The sequence below is a fragment of the Mirounga angustirostris genome, unplaced genomic scaffold (assembly GCF_029215605.1).
Source record: "Mirounga angustirostris isolate CCGP_5_RB_7025 unplaced genomic scaffold, mMirAng1.0.hap1 SCAF_16, whole genome shotgun sequence".
NCBI lineage: Eukaryota > Metazoa > Chordata > Mammalia > Carnivora > Phocidae > Mirounga > Mirounga angustirostris.
Window position 1 is genome coordinate 44,512,099 of NW_026991724.1, and position 16,078 is coordinate 44,528,176.

General features: G+C 38.4%; 1 long non-coding RNA gene across 3 annotated transcripts in view; it reads right to left on the minus strand.

The window, feature by feature from the left end:
- Window positions 1-16,046, minus strand: part of LOC135362858 (uncharacterized) — a 120,452-nt gene extending 104,406 nt beyond the window's left edge. For all 3 annotated transcript variants that reach the window (XR_010408232.1, XR_010408233.1, XR_010408234.1), the window contains exon 1: window positions 15,910-16,046. This is a non-coding gene — a long non-coding RNA (uncharacterized LOC135362858). The remainder of the gene's footprint in view (window positions 1-15,909) is intronic.
- Window positions 16,047-16,078: the final 32 nt, after the last annotated feature.

Below are 16,078 nucleotides of genomic sequence, written 5' to 3' on the forward strand. Positions count from 1 at the left end.
TGAGCCGAAGGCAGACGCTTAATGACTGAGCCACCCAGACGCCCCAGATAGCAAAGATTTCTTAAACAGAACAAAAAGGAACTAACCATTCGGAGAAAAATTGTAAATTTTACTATACTGTTTTTTTATTTTTATTTTTTTAGAGAGGGAGAGAGAGCACATGCACACATGAGTGGGGGTGGGGAGAGGGAATGAGAGAATCTTAAGCAGGCTCCACACCCAGTGTGGAGTCCAATGCAGGGCTTGATCTCACAACTCTGAGATCATGACCTGAGCCGAAATCAAGATTCGGACGCTTAACAAACTGAGCCACCCAGGCGCCCCTAAATTTTACTGTATTAAATTTAAGAATCTATTTTCATCAAAAGACACCATTAAGAAAGTGAAAAGAAGCCACAGAGAGACTATATTTTATATTATATATAAATATAATACAACATATGTTAATATAAAATATATATAACATATGTATATAAACAAAAATGTAAATTAATATATTAGATATATTATAATATATATTATATATATTAAATAAATATATGTATATTTGACCAAAGAGTCAACCAGAATATATAAAGAACCCCTACAGATCAATAAATGACAGACAACCAAATAGGAAATGGGAAAGAAACTCAAACACTTCAAAAAAATGATATCCAAATGGCCAAAAAAGATAACCAAATTTGTTCAAGTTCATTATTAAGAAAATGCAAAAATTAAAACCAGAATGTGATGAGTATGCACCCACCAGAATAGCTAATGAAAAAAATGTGTACAAAGTGCTTGTGTTTAATGCATCCCTACAGTGTGCCATGGAATGCTCTAGCCTTTGACAATATGTTAGTGAATATTGAAGACAAGATCCCCAGGAAAATCTGGGAAACAGACAATCAGTGTGTCCCTAATTAAGAAAAGTTCAGATTCTGATAAGGGTCATGAAAAGATACTGGGAAGGAGAATTACCACAGGGGGACAATTCAGTCGGTCTTTTCATCTAAAGTATATATAGTGGGAGCAGTACAGGTTTTATGCAAGAATAGCCAGGTTAACACTGAAAAAGAAAAGCTACAAAGGGGTCCTAGTCCTACCAGATATTTAAAAATACTAAAAAGTCCCTATAATCAAAATGATGTGGTACTCATGCATGAACAGACCAGTGGAATAGAACAGAAAGTCTATAAATAGACCCAAAAATATAGGAAATTTTAGTCCATGAAGGGATGGGGAGGTGACACTTCTCCAATATACCTTTCTGGATATTTTTTACTTTGGGGACCATGTTAATATTTTAGCTATTTATACAAATAAAGACCCTAAGTTGGAATATAAGCAGGAAAAGGTATTTCCCCACACTACAAGGGAAAAAAACCAAGCAACTTTTTTTAAAGTAAGCTCTACACCCAACATAGGTCTACACAATTTCAAAATTGTGACCCCAAATTCAATAGTCACACACTGTACTGACTGAGCCAGCTAGGTGCCCCTAACCTAAGCAACATTTGAAAGACAATTTGACCATACTCCCTCAAGCCAAAAGCAGGAAAAAAAAAACAACAAATAATTAGCTAGCTAGTAGGACTGATTTACACAGTGATATAGATCAGCAATTCCTGGGAGTTGAAACTGCAGTTAGGTTAGGCATTAAGTCTTGGTTTGCTGACATGGGTTTTAGCACAAATGACTCCATTTTTGGTCTGCTGTCTCCTTTTTGACAGGTTATAATGCACTAAGAAGAACAGAGCAACTCCTGTTCTATTCCTGCCAGATGGCATAATCAGAATCTAATCATAAGGAAATCACAGAAAAATGCAAAGTCAGCAATATTGTACAGAACAACTGGCCTTTTCTGTTCAAGAAAGTCAAGATCAAGAAAGACAAAGTTTGAGGAATTGTTTCACATGAAAGGAGACTAAACAGACAGGACAATTAAATGTAATGGATGACCCTGGACCAGAAAAAAAAATTTCTATAAAAGCTTTATTGGAACAATTGTGAAATATGAATAAGGTTTATAGATAGAACAAAAGTATTATATCAGTCTAATTTTCCAATTTTGATCATTGTCCTGCGATTACAAAAGAGAACGTATATATTGAAACATTTAGGGGTAAAGGAGCCTATGTATGCAACTGACTTTTCCGAATGACAACTGTTCGGAAAAAAAAAAATCATGAAACAAATGTAGTAAATGTTAGCAACTGCAGAATCTACATGAAGGGTGGGAATTCTTTGTGGCATTCTTGCAACTTTCCGTAAGGGTGAAATTATTTCAAAATAAAAAGTTTTACTAACAAAGAGAATGTGTTTGCATTCTGCCTCCTCCTTTACTTATTCTATGATGTTGTGCAAGCTACTTCACCTCTCTCTGCCTCTGTGTCTGTCACATGAGAATCAAAACAGCACACACAAATGGGGCTGTCATGAGGAATAATTAATACATATAACATTCTTTTTTTTTTAAAGATTTTATTTATTTATTTATTTATTTATTTATTTATTTATTTATTTATTTATTTATTTGACAGAGACAGAGCGAGAGAGGGGACACAAGCAGGGGGAGTGGGAGAGGGAGAAGCAGGCCTCCCGCGGAGCGGGGTGCCCGATGTGGAGCTCGATCCCAGGACCCTGGGACCATGACCTGAGCAGAAGGCAGACACTTCATGACTGAGCCACCTAGGCGCCCCAATATATATAACATTCTTAAAACTAGCCTGGCAAATAGAGCTAAAGTTTAGCTTTTTACAAGTCTTATTTGAAAATGTGTCTTTTTTTCACCTTCAAGAAAATTTCTCTCCTTGTCTTTTTTTTTTTGCTTCAAATTCCCTCTTCTTCATTATTATTGGTTTCTCCTTCTAGAATTTCTATCAGACATTAGAATTTCTGGAGCTGCCTTTTACATGTCATTTTCTCTCGTGTTTTCCATTTCTTTTCTTTTGAATAGAGTTCTAGGAGCAACACTGAGCTTGATTTTTTTAGAAGATTTTATTTATTTATTTATTTATTTATTTATTTATTTGAGAGAGGGAGAGCACAAGTAGCAGGAAAGGCAGAAGGAGAAGCAGACTCCCTGCTGAGCAGAGAGCCCAACTCATGGTGGCTCAATCCCAGGACTCTAGGATCACGACCTGAGCCAAAGGCAGATAGATGCTTAACTGACTGAGCCACCCAGGCGCCCTAGCTTGATTTTTCTATCGTCTCTGCCACTGTCTCCATTTTCTTAGGAAGGAAAAAGAATGCATAAAATCGGACTAAGCTTTTAGAATAAAAAAAAAGCCCAGTCTGCTCTTTTGGAGATTAACCTGGTTTTATGCATATGTTTTCTTTTTTAATATTTCAGGGAGTGGGGAACTGAGGTATGGTGGGAGATTTAGAGGCTTAATTGAGTTTTAAAGGCTTTGTTCCAAATTCCTGAGGTCTGGCCACTTTCTGCTATTGGGATCCTTGAAATACTCTGGTGTCATTATAATAAATCTAACTTTTCACTTGTTTTTAATTAAAAGTAAGATTTACAATTAAATTACAATTAAAGATTTAAAATTAAAATGATTAAATTAATTATTTTATAGCCTCAGACTTTGTTTTAAACAATCTTTTTCTTTTAGAATGGTTTTAGATTTACAAAAATAGTTCAGTTTCCAAATAATGAGTACCCAGTTTCCCCTTTTCTTAACATCTTACATTACTATGGTACATTATCACAACTAATGAATCAATATTGATACATGATTAACTAAAGCCCCATACTCCAGTCAATTTTCTTTAGTTTTTACCTAATGTCCTTCTTCTGTTCCAGAATCCCATCCAGGATACATACATTTAGTCATCCTGTCTCCTTATGCTTCTCAAGATTGTGACAGTTTCTCTGAGTGTCCTTGTTTTTGATGTCCATGACAGTTTTGAGAAGTACTGACATTTTATAGAATGTCACTAAAGTTGGGATTGTTTAATGTTTTCCTCCTAGTTAGACTGGGGGTTTGGATTTTTTGGGAGAAAGATCACAACTACCATTCTCAAAACATCATATCAAAGGTATGCTATCAACATAACTTATCACTGATGATGTTAGCCTTAAACACCTAGCTGAGGAAGTGTTTGCCAGCTTTCTCCACTGTAAATTTACTTTTTCCCCTTCCTGTACTTTACTCTATGGAAGAAAGTCACTATGTACAGCCCACACTTAATGTGTAGGAAGTAATGCTCCAACTACCTGCAGAGGGGGTAATCTACAAATTATCTAGAATTCTTCTATATGGGAGATTTATCTATTCTCTATTTTTTTTTCTCATTTTTTAAAAAAGTAATTTCTATGCCTCCTGTGGGGCTCGAATTCACAACCCTGAGATCAAGGGTCACATGCTCTACTGACTGAGCCAGCCAGGCACCCCAACTCCCATCTATTTATTTATTCAACCATTTATTTATATCAGGATGGACTCATGGGTATTTATTTTATACCATACTATTTTTTTTTCTCAAATTGTTCCAGCTTTGGCTATTGTGAGCTCTTTCAGTTGGCTCCTGTGGCCCTTTGACAAAGTTCCATCATCTTGTTTTTGAGTACTTCCTTTACTTGCTGGTACTACAATATATTCCAGGCTTATTTTGTATATTCTCTGCCCAGTCCTAGAATCAGCCATTTCTCCAAGAGCTATTATTCCTTTCATTTTAGAATGGTATTAGAGGGCGCCTGGGTGGCTCAGTTGGTTAAGCGACTGCCTTCGGCTCAGGTCATGATCCTGGAGTCCCGGGATCGAGTCCCGCATCGGGCTCCCTGCTCGGCAGGGAGTCTGCTTCTCCCTCTGACCCTCCTCCCTCTCATGCTCTCTGTCTCTCATTCTCTCTCTCGCAAATAAATAAAATCTTAAAAAAAAAAAAAGAATGGTATTAGAAGCCAAGATCTGGGCACAGAGATTGCTCATTTTCCCTGGGATGTCATTGCTTCCAGGCCCTCTCAGCAGACAAAAGTAAAGAATATATTTGTATATACTAACCCAAGTATATACACATATCTATAATTATATATGTGTGTGTTGTTAAAAAACAAAATTCAACTGAGTAAATTTGAAGGTCTCTTAGTTTTATTCCATGATTCCTGAAGCTGGCAGCATCCCATCTAGCAAGTAGAAAGGAGCTCTAGGGAGCTATAGGAAATAGGAAGGTTTTAAGGGAGAAATGGGGTGGGACAAGGAAATTAAAAGAGTGGATAAGAAGGAAAAGATGGTGGTGGAATAGGAGGACCCTAGGCTCACAAATACAACTACATAACTATCATATCATCCTAAATACCCCAGAAATCGATCTGAAGACTGGCAGAAAAAACTCCACAACTAAAGGCAGAGAAGAGGCCACACTGAAGAAGGAAGTATGGAGACGCAGCTTGGGAGAGAAACAGATCGTGGTCATGGCAGCAGCAAGGGATCCATGGTTGCAGAGAAGGGTGAGAGACAGACTACACACAGGGGAATGCACAGGAAAAATGAATCCCCACAGCAATTGGTTTGGAAAGCGAGAGGGCCCAAATTTCTTTTTTTTTTTTTTTTTTAAGATTTTATTTATTTATTTGACAGAGAGAGACACAGCAAGAGAGGGAACACAAGCAGAGGGAGTGCGGGAGGGAGAAGCAGGCTTCCCGCTGAGCAGGGAGCCCAATGTGGGGCTCGATCCCAGGACCCTGGGATCATGACCTGAGCCGAAGGCAGATGCTTAACAACTGAGCCACCCAGGCGCCCCAAGAAGGCCCAAATTTCATGAGTTCTTGCAACTAGTGGGGCTTAATGCCGGGAGTTTTAAAGACCGGCATGCTTGGCTATAGGAGAGCTTGGAGGGCACTGGGGCTGTTCTTGGGGGAAAGGTAAGGCACACAGCCCACAGACATAGAGCATGGAAACAGCAATCTGAAGAGCTCCTGGGGTACCCGGTGGGGAGGTTACTGCTCATCTTGGAGCATCCCAGAGAGGCAGTGTTCACAGAGAGCTCTCTGGGAAGAAAGGAATTGTCAGGCATCATTTCCCTCAGCCATCGGTCAGCATAAGCACAGGGCCACCTAAGGAAACCACCCAGGCACTCATACTCACTACCTAACTGCTTACACCAAACCCCACCTCCCTGCACCCTTCCCAGTCACACCGTCCTCAGTCCCAGCTTGGCATGCCCCCTTCCCCAGAAGACTGGCTCAATACCATGTCTCTTGACCTGGGAGTTTTGTGAGGCCTCATTTCCCATGACGGCAGTGATAGGTCTCATTTCACAAGCAGGCCAGAGCACACCTAGTTAAAATGAACCACATTCAGGGCGCCTGGGTGGCTCAGTCAGTTAAGCGTCTGCCTTCGGCTCGGGTCATAATCCCAGGGTCCTGGGATCGAGCCCCTGCATCGGGCTCCCTGCTCAGTGGGGAGTCTGCTTCTCCCTCTCCCTCTGCCTGCCACTCTCCCTGCTTGTGCTCACTCTCTCTCTCTGTCAAATAAATAAATAAAATATTTTAAAAAATAAACATAAAAAAATAAAATGCACCACATTCAGGTCAGGGACCAAACACTGCCCACAACAGGCAAAGAGAGTCTCTGCAGATGACTGACCTGAAGGATAAAGTGGCCAGGACACAACAGCGGAGTGCATGCAGCACACATTGGAGACACTCCCAGAAGTACCAGGTCCAGAGGGACAGGGGACACTACATGGAAAGGGAATATAGTACCTCCTCTTCATGAAGCCATTGCCCTCAAGAACGAGAGATGTAGTAGACCTTCCTAACACACAGAAACAGGTACAGAGACTTAGACAAAATGAGAAGACACAGGAATTTGTCCCAAATAAAAAATAGGACAATGCCATTTTTTATTGTGAAACAGATATAAGTAACATGCCTGATGGAAAATTTAAAGCAATGATCATAAGGATACTTACAGGACTTGACAAAAGAGTGGAGGACACTCCCTCAAATAAATAAATAAAATCTTTTAAAAAAATAAATAAAAGTAGCAAGACAGAAGAAGACAGTTACATACAAAGGAAATCCCATAAGGCTATCAGCAGATTTTCCAAGCCAGAAAGGCGTGGCATGATATATTCAAAGTGCTGAATGGGAAAAAATCTGCAGCCAAGAATACTCTATCCACAAAGGCAATCATTCAGAAGAGAAGGAGAGATCAAGAGTTTCCCAGACAAGCAAAACTAAAAGAATTCATGACCACTAAACCAGCCCTGCAAGAAATATTAAAAGACTCTTTCAGTGGAAAGGAGAAACCAAAAATGACAGTATGAAGGTAGGAAACACAAAAGCAGTAAAAATGAGTATTTCTGTAAAAAATCAGGCAAGGAACTCACAAAACAAAAAGATGTAAAATATGATATCATATACCTGAAACATGCAGAGAAGAGGAGTAAAGAATGGCTTCAAACTTAAATGACCATCGGGGCGCCTGGGTGGCTCAGTTGGTTAAGCGACTGCCTTCGGCTCAGGTCATGATCCTGGAGTCCCGGGATCGAGTCCCGCGTCGGGCTCCCTGCTCGGCAGGGAGTCTGCTTCTCCCTCTGACCCTCCTCCCTCTCATGCTCTCTGTCTCTCATTCTCTCTCTCTCAAATTAAAAAAAACAAAAACAAAAACTTAAATGACCATCAACTTAATATAGACTGCTATATGTAGAAGATGTTATATACAAACCTAATGGTAGCCACAAACCCCCCCCCCAGCAAACCACAAAAGACAAGAAAGGATCAGAGAAAAACCTTCAGAAACAACCACAAAACAAGTAATAAAATGGCAATAAATACATTTCTATCAGTAATTACTAGGAATGTAAATGGACTAAATGTTCCAGTCAAAAGACATAGGGTGACAAAATGGATAAAAAAAATAAAGACCCATCCATATGCTGCCTGCAAGAGACTCATTTTAGACCTAAAGACACCTGCAGATTGAAAGTGAGGGGATGTGAAAATATTTATTATGCAAATGGATGTCAAAAGGAATCTGGAGTGGTAATACTTATAATGGACAAAATACACTTTTTAAAAAGAGATTTTATTTATTTGAGAGAGAGATTGCAAATGAGAGAGCACAAGAAGGGGGAACAGCAGAGGGAGAGGGAGAAGCAGGCTCCCTGCTAAGCAGGGAGCCCCCACACAGGGCTTGATCCCAGGACTCTGGGATCATGACCTGAACGGAAGGCAGATGCTTACTTAACCAACTGAGCCACCCAGGTGGCCCAACAAAATACACTTTAAAACAAAGACTGTAACAAGAGAAAGAACACTGTATAATAATAAAGAGGAAATCCAACAAGAAGATGTAACAATTATAAATATTTATGCACCCAACATGGGAGCACTCAAACATAAAACAGTTAATAACAAACATAAAGGAACTAACTGATAATAAATACAATAATAGTAGGGGACTTTAACACCCCACTTATATCAATGGACAGATCATCTATGCAGAAAGTCAACAAGTTAACAATGGCTTAGAGTGACACACTGGACCAGATGGATTTAACAGATATATTCAGAACATTCTATCCTAAAACAGCAGAATACACATTCTTTTCAAGTGAACATGGAACATTCTCCAAAATAGATCACATATTAGGCCAAAAAACAAACCTCAAACAATTCAAAAGGATCAAAATCATACCATGCATCTTTTCTGACCACAATGTTATGAAACTAGAAGTCAACCACAAGAAAAAACCTGGAAAGACCACAAATACATGAAGGTCAAATAACATGCTACTAAACAATTGATGGGTTAATCAGGATATAAAAGAAATAAAAAAGGTACATGGAAACAAATGAAAATAAAAACACAATGGTTCAAAACCTTTGGGATGCAGCAAAGGCAGTTGCTAAGAGGGAAGTTTATTGCAATTAAGGTCTACCTCAAGAAGCAAGAAAAATCTCAAATAACCAACTCTACACCTAAAGGAGCTAGAGAAAGAGTAACAAACAAAACCTAAAACCAGCAGAAGGAAGGAAATAATAAAGAGTAGAGCAGGAATAAATGATACAGAAACTAAAAACACAACAGAACAGATCAATGAAGCCAAGAGCTGGTTCTTTGAAAATATCAATAAAATTGATAAACCTCTAGCCAGACTTAGCAAGGAAAAAAAAGAAAGGACCCAAATAAATATAAAATTACAGATGAGAGAGTAGAAATAACCAACACCACAGAAATACAAATAATTATAATAGAATATTATGAAAAACTGGGGCGCCTGGGTGGCTCAGTCAGTTGAGCGTCTGCCTTCAGCTCGGGTCATGATCCCAGGGTCCTGGGATGGAGCCCCGCATCAGGCTCCCTGCTCAGTGGGGAGCCTGCTTCTCCCTCTGCCTGCCACTCCCCTTACTTGTGCTCTCTCTCTCTGTCAAATAAATAAAATCTTTTAAAAAATTATAAAAACCAGAATGTTATTAAAAACTATATGCCAACAAATTGGACAACCTAGAAGAAATGGATAAATTCCTAGAAACATATAACCTACCAAAACTGAAGCAAGAAGAAATAGAAAATTTGAACAGACTGATTACCAGCAATGAAACTGAATCAGTAATCAAAAAACTCCCAACAAACAAAAGTCCAGGACCAGATGGCTTCCTGGCAAATTCTACCAAACATTTATTTTTATTTTTTTTTTTAATATTTTATTTATTTATTCATAAGAGACAGAGAGAGAAGCAGAGGGAGAAGCAGGCTCCCCGCTGAGCAGGGAGCCCTATGCGGGACCCGATCCCAGGACCCTGGGATCATGACCTGAGCCGAAGGCAGACGCCTAACCATCTGAGCCACCCAGGTGCCCTCTACCAAACATTTAAAGAAGAGTTAATACCTATTTTTCTCAAAATATTCCAAAAACTAGAAAAGGAAGGAAAATTTCCAAATTCATTCTATGAGGCCAGCATTACCCTGATACCAAAACCAGATAAAGACACCATAAAAAAAGAGAACTATTGGCCAGTATCTTTGAAGAACATAGATGTAAAAATCATCAACAAAATACTAGCAAACCAAATACAACAATACATTAAAAAAATCGTTCACCATGATCAAGCGGGATTTATTCCTGGGTTGCAAGGGGTTCAATATTTACAAATGAATCAACATGATATATCACACCAATAAGAGGAAGGGTAAGAATCATATGTTTATTTGAATAGATGCAGAAAAAGCATGTGACAGAGTACAACATTCATTCATTTAAAAAACACTCAACAAAGTAGGTTTAAAAGGAACATATCTCAGCATAATAAAGGCCATATATGAGAAACCCACAGCTAACATCAACTTCAATGGGAAAAACTGAAAGCCTTTCCCCTAACTAAGGTCAGGAACAAGATAAGGTTGTCCACTCTCACCACTTTTATTCAACATAGTACTGTAAGTCCTAGCCACAGCAATCTAGACAACAACAACAACAACAAAAAAGGTATCCAAGTCAGTAAGGAAGAAGTACAACTTTCAGTATTTGCAGATGATGTGATACTATATAAAGAAAACCCAAAAGACTCTACCCAAAAACTGCTAGAACTGATCAATGAATTCAGTAATGTGGCAGAATAAAAAATGAATCTACAGAAATCTGTTGCATTTCATACACCAATGAAGAAGCAGAAAGAGAAATTAAAAAAAAAAAAACATTTAAAATTACACCAAAAATAGTAAGATACCTAGGAATAAACCTAACCAAAGAGGTGAAAGACCTGTACTCTGAAAACTATAAAATACTGATGAAAGAAATTAAAGATGACAGAAGGAAATGGAAAGACATTCCATGTTCATAGATTGGAAGAACAATCTACACAGTTAGTGCAATCCCTACCAAAATACCAACAGCATTTTTCACAGAGCTAGAACAAACAATCCTAAAATTTGTATGGAACCACAAAAGAACCCGAATAGCCAAATCAATCTTGAAAAAGAAAGCGTGGGCGCCTGGGTGGCTCAGTCGTTAAACGTCTGCCTTTGGCTCAGGTCATGATTCCAGGGTCCCAGGATCGAGCCCCACATTGGGCTCCCTGCTCTGTGGGAAGCCTGCTTCTCCCTCTCCCACTCCCCTTGCTTGTATTCCCTCTCTCGCTGTGTCTCTCTCTGTCAAATAAATAAATAAAATCTAAAAAAAAAAAAAAAAAGAAAAGGAAAGCGTATCTGGAGGCATCACAATTCCGGATTTCAAGTTATATTATGAAACTATTTGGGAAGGCTCAGGTGGCTGGAATTTATGGGGTAGGATCAAGAGAACAGTTCTCTGCAAAGAAGAGTCCCAGAACTGTGCATAGGAATTTTCTTAAAATTTTAATACTACGTTGTGCATGTGCAGGGAGACTCCACATAACCTAGCAGAGAACAACTGCTGGAGAGCTGTGAGCTGAACGGTGATTCTAGAAGTTACACAGTACTGGGAAACAGGAAATTCAAAACACGTAGAGTGGATAAACACTTCTGAAAACCCGAGTAGTTTGCTAATACTCTAGAAAGTACACATTTTAAGTGTAGGGCTAAGTTAGACCTAAAGCAAAGCTACTCTAAATCTACCAGAAGCTTCAAAGTAGGCCTTGAAAGGATCAAACTGATTTGCCAGAAAATTAACTGGCTGCTATAAAAAAATCAATATTCTTGAAGTAAGATAACAAAATCCAAACTCTCAACAACATAGTATCCATGATGTACAGTATACAATAAAAAATGACTAGGCATTCAAAAAAGCTGGAAAATGTGATCCATAAGCAGGAAAAAAAGCAATCAATAGAAATAGAACTTGGGATTACCCAGATACCGGAATTAGAAGGTAGTATAAATATGTTTATTAACTTAATGGAAAATATGGACATTTTATATTGACCATAACTGATGTTCTTCCTTCCTTCCTATTGGGACTGTATTTTCATCTAAAGTCAATTCTCTTCAACCTGAAGAATTTCCTTTGATAACGAATAAATGGACAATGATGAGAGACAAACTCTCTAGAGGCCTGATACACAAAGGAAGCCATTTAAGATTTCTTTCTAAGTCAGCATGACTATATATAAACTTTGTTCAAACCAAAAGTCTGATTTATGATCAGCCATGTTTGCATTGTACATCTGCTTTGTGAATGAGTAGCCTAAAGGAGAACCATCTTCTCCTTGAGATATTTATTGATCAATGCTCCTAATCCCTGCATTCCTTGACATTAAAATTTGTGATTCCTGCCTATATGCTAATTATAATCTTTTGAGCTTTTACAAGATGTAAAAAACTATATATTCCTGTAAAAACTGTTCTTTCTCTGGAGCACTTTCTTTCCTGTGAAGAGCATGTTTCCTGGGCAGCTGTCCTAACTTGGGCTCAGATAAAACTCTTTCTTAGAGATTCTAAAAGGTTTGTTCATTTTGCGTCAACAATAGGAACCTCCGCAGAAAAACAGAATGTATAAAATAGAACTGAAAATGGAAGCTTTATGGGGCACCTGGGTGGCTCAGTCGGTTAAGCAGCTGGCTCTTGGTTTCAGCTCAGGTCATGATCTCAGGGTCCTGGGATAATGCCCTGTTTGGGCTCCCCACTCAGTGAGGAGTCTGCTTATCCATCTCCCTCTGCCCCTCCTCCCGCTTGCGCACTCTCTCTCTTAAATAAATAAATAAATCTTAAAAGAAAAAAAGAAAATGGAAGTTTTACAACTGAAAAAACTGAGATGAAAATTTCACTGAATGCGCATAAGAACAGATGGGAGGCATCGGAAGAAACAGTCAGTAATCACCATGATAGATCAATAATGATCCAATCTGAAGTACAAAAAGGAAAAAGATTGAAAAAACTAAACAGAAGTATTTATGGAACAAGACTTATAACTAAAGTTCTAGAATGAGAGGATTAACAGAATGTGGTAGGACAAAAACTATGACCAAAACTACCAAAATTCAACAAATAGAAAATCTTATAATCAGACAGAGAAAAACAATACATAAAATATTGGGGAACAAAAATATGAATAATGCTGACTTAATTAGAAATAGTGGTAGCCAAAAGACCATGGAATAATATCTTTAAAGCGCTAAGGAAAAGTATGTCAACTTAGAATTTTATTTCCAGAGAAAATATGCTTTTTTTTTTTTAAAGATTTTATTTATTTATTTGAGAGAGAGAATGAGAGAGAGAGAGCACATGAGAGGCAGAAGAGTCAGAGGGAGAAGCAGACTCCCTGCTGAGCAGGGAGCCCAATGCGGGACTCGATCCTGGACTCCAGGATCATGACCTGAGCCGAAGGCAGTCGCCCAACCAACTGAGCCACCCAGGCGCCCAGAAAATATGCTTTTAAAATGAAGATAAAATAAAGATATAGTCAGATAATTTAAATTTAGATTATAACTAGCAGAACTGCAGTTTAGAAAATAGTAAAGGAAATTCTTCAGGTTGAAGAGAATTGACTTTAGATGAAAATACAGTCCCAATAGGAAGGAAGGAAGAACATCAATTATGGTCAATATAAAATAAATATAAAGTATGTTTTCTTCTTTAAATGTTAGTAATATACATGACTGTTTAAAGCAAAATAATGCAACACTGTGTAGTGGGGTTTATAATGTATGTAGCTGGAAAAATCATGACAACAGTAGGACAAAGAATAAGAATTGTAAATGAAATGATAATGTTTACAAGGCTCTTATATTTTACATGGAGTAGTATAATATTAATTCTAAGTAAACTATGTTTAATAAGGATGCATATTGGGCGCCTGGGTGGCTCAGTCGTTAAGCGTCTGCCTTCGGCTCAGGTCATGATCCCAGGGTCCTGGGATCGAGTCCCACATCGGGCTCCCTGCTCGGCAGGAAGCCTGCTTCTCGCTCTCCCACTCCCCCTGCTTGTGTTCCTGCTCTCGCTATCTCTCTCTCTGTCAAATAAATAAATGGAATCTTAAAATAAATAAATAAATAAATAAATAAGGATGCATATTTTAATCCCTACAGCAACCTCTAACAAGATGCAGGAAGGTATAGTAAAGAGCCAACAGAAAAATTCAAATATATCAGAAAAAATTGATCAATTCTCCAAAAAAAGGATAGTTAATTAAAAAATGTGGCAAATAGAAACCAACCAAATAGTAAATATAAATCCAACCAAATTATTAATTACATAAATATAAATGGACTAAGTATTTCAATGAAAAGCCAGAGACTGTCACACTGGATAAAAAATGTGAAACCCAAATTACATGAAATTGGGGCACCTGGGTGGCTCAGTCGTTAAGCATCTGCCTTTGGCTCTGGTCATGATCCCAGGGTCCTGGGATCGAGCCCCGCATCAGGCTCCCTGCTCAGCGGGAGGCCTGTTTCTCCCTCTCCCACTCCCTTTGCTTGTGTTCCCTCTCCCGCTCTCTCTCTCTCTCTGTCAAATAAATAAATAAATAATCTTTTTAAAAAAATTACATGAGATCTACCAGAAACGTATTTTAAATATAAAATCACAGGTAGATTCAAGGGGAAAAAATGGAAAAAGATATACCAGCCAAGCAGTAAGCATAAGAAAACTAGACTGACTATACTAATACTAGACAAAATAGACATGAAGATGAGACACAGAAAAACGTTTCATAATAGAAGGGTCAATTCACTGGGAAGACAATCATAAATGTGAATATACTATACAATTGAGCTTCAAAATACATGAAGCAAAAACTGAACCAACTCAAGGGAGAAATAGACAAATCCAGAATTGTAGTTTTCATGTATCTCCTACTTCATATATATTCTATTTGCAAAATAAGATTGGCCTCAACATTTTTAAATAATTTCTAAAGTTTTGTATTCTTTTTTTAAGTTTTATATTCTTGAGAGAAGAACAACTTCTTCTATCAATTAACTCCTGTATCAAAACATTTGAGATGGGGAGGATGCTGCAGTGGTGGATAAATCCTGGTGGGCTTATCCTATTCCTTTCCTAATGAACCCAGGACATGACAAATTCAATGATTACTCCCTTGAGAAAGACTTCCGAAGATATCTTCCTAATGTTCACTTTTCAATCCTCTTCATCAGGAAGACAAAAACATAAATATAAGTACTTAACAGAGCTTGAAAATACTTGAAGTAAAACCTGATGGAACTAAAGGGAAAACAGAAATAGACACACTTCTCTCATACCTCTAATTACTAGATTTTAAAAAATCAGTAAGGATAAAGGACATCTGAATGGCAATTCATTAGTCCCCCCTTATCCTCAGAGGACACATTTCAAGACCCTCAGGGGATGCCTGGAAGGGTAGATGAACCCATATTGTTTTTCTTTCCATACATACATGCCTATAATAAAATTTAATTTATAAATTAGGCACAGTAAGAGGTTAACAGAAATAATAATTAAATAGAACAATTATAACAATATGCTGTATAATATAACAAAACTTATATGAATGTGTTCTCTTTCTCAAAATATCTTACTTATTGGGCCGTACTCACCCTTCTTCTGTGACGTGAGAGGATAAAATGCCTAATAATGCAAGGAAGTGAGGTGAATGATGTACACATTGTAACACAGCATTAGGCTACTATTGACCTCACCAAAAGAGGAGGGGATGGCAGTTGAGGGGCTGGTAACTAAAACTGAGGAAAGAGAAATGGCCGATAACGGGGTGGGGGGGCAAATTTATGGATCACCTTAACCTAACAGAATTTACAGAACAATTTGTTCAGAACTGCAAGAAGAAGAAAAAAAAAAAAAAAACCCCGAGAAAAGGAAGGAAGGGAAGGAGGGAGAGCGAGCAAGCGCGAGCGACCTTTCTGTGTCGTCCGCTCCCCGTTCTACTAGGGTTTGGGGATATTTTTATTGAGTACTTGATGTAGATCCACATTCTACTTGGGCATATATACTGAGCACCTGCTGTGCGCCTCGTACGTATATTATGTGTTTGCTGGTGTCAAGACTTCTTTCTAAGACCTACCAGGGATTTTTCAGCAACAAACACGACGCCAAGCTCCCAGAACGCGTTTCCTTCAGTCCGGGGCAGCCTCGAAGCCCCTCCCCTGGTAGCCCACCCTTAAACCCCAAGGGCCTCCCAGAGATCTCCTCAGCTCCAGCTGGCACCCGCGCTTGCGCACTCCGCGCAGGAA